The sequence below is a fragment of the Tupaia chinensis genome, unplaced genomic scaffold, assembly GCF_000334495.1.
Source record: "Tupaia chinensis unplaced genomic scaffold, TupChi_1.0 Scaffold142543_1, whole genome shotgun sequence".
In the NCBI taxonomy this organism is placed as follows: Eukaryota; Metazoa; Chordata; class Mammalia; order Scandentia; family Tupaiidae; genus Tupaia; species Tupaia belangeri.
This window is the reverse complement of record NW_006202392.1, coordinates 689,097-690,787: the sequence shown is the minus strand read 5'-3', so window position 1 is coordinate 690,787 and position 1,691 is coordinate 689,097.

Sequence of the window (1,691 nt, the reverse complement as noted above, 5' to 3'; positions counted from 1 at the left end):
TATATAAACTTCTCTCACTGCCCAATAACCTGCCAACCTACTGGGGGGGGGGCAACCAAAACCTTATTCTTATAGCTCAGTGATTTTAAAGTCTTTAAATTAAATTAAAATGTTTTTAAATGTTATTTTTGGGGCCAGCCAGGTAACATGGTGGTTAAGGTAGCTGAATCTCACATGGCCAGCTGTTTGGTTAAAGTCCCAGGTCCAGTGGCTTGAAAAACATGCCAGGTGCATGTACATATGTACCCAAAATCCAGAGAATGAAGGACAAGGGACCGTGGCATGCCATCTTGCTTGGGAGTGCTTTTTCACTTTTCCTCTTTTTCTCTCCCTCTCTGTCTCTCTCCGGTGAACACATGAGCCATACAGCAAATTAGAAAATATATATTTTACTTTATATATTTAAAAAATTATATTTTATACTTTCTGATTTACATTTAAACATTGTGTACCTTTGTGGAGTACAATATATTTTTTCAAAGCATGAATACAGTGCATGATAATTAAATGAAAGATATTACCATATTCATCATCTTCAACAAAGAACATTTCACTATATTGTACATCTTTGATTTTTGTCCTACTAGTTTTTTTATATACATAAAAAATCTTATATAGCTCTCATATACTCTTTTACTCTGCTGTGGTATACCATTCTATAACCTATTTCTCTTGTTCACAGTGATGGTTTTCAACTCTTTTGAGGTTTTGAGGATGCTGGCCCAGAGTCTACCTCGGCGAGGTGAAAGGAGGGGACTGAGAATTCTGTTCATGTTGGCACCACCTCATCTCTCCTAAGAGAGCAGTTCTGCTTTTATCTGTTTTATCTACTGTGAGTCTCCATGCAAGATTTTGCTTGAGATATAGGATATATCATTGGAAAAGTCTGAAGCACAAGTTCATGATTATACAAAGCAATAAATAGAAAGATCTACCCCCTGAAATCCATGAAAGAACACAAGCTTGAGTTTTAACACCCAGGTTAACTTTTGAGTCATGCAAGCAAAACATATTAAAAGGTAATGTTGAGAGATAATTCTGGCATTTCTGAACGTCTTCTGACTGAGCAAAGGGCATTGACAGCTTTGTTCAGAAATATTTACAAAATTGCTCTAGGGCGAGGCGTGGATTTGCTTCCACTCCAGGTTAATAAAGTTAGTATCCTTCCCTGCCTCTCTTAGAGATAGTCCAGGGTGATAAAGATAATACCTCCCTCTGAGTCAGAAGGGAGATTTAGTTCCTGATGAAGATAATAAAGACAATGTCTCTCTCTCTAGGGATGGAAGGGAAGTTTACTAGCAGTTCCTTTAAGATGGGAGGTTTTCTAACCCAATGTGCTTGTAATGACCAACCTTTGCACCTTTGCTTTGGGATGTAGGGAACAAGAAGAACCAATGTGAATGTAAGCTTATGCTATTGATTGTGTCATGTGTAATTAAGCTGTACAAATCCATTTGGTCTCTCAGTGTCTCCTTACAGACTTAAAGTGGGACCTTCACCTCTAAAAGAGTGGTGATGAGGGACCAGTAGTTAGCATAATGGCTATGTCGCTGGACTCCCATGTAGTCGACTGCGGTTCAAGTCCCGGACCCAGCGGCTTAAACTCATGCTGGGTGCGTGTACGTGTGTGCCCAAGATCCCGAGAGGAGAATGGAGGAGAAGGGATTGCGGCGTGGCCATCCCCCCCGCCC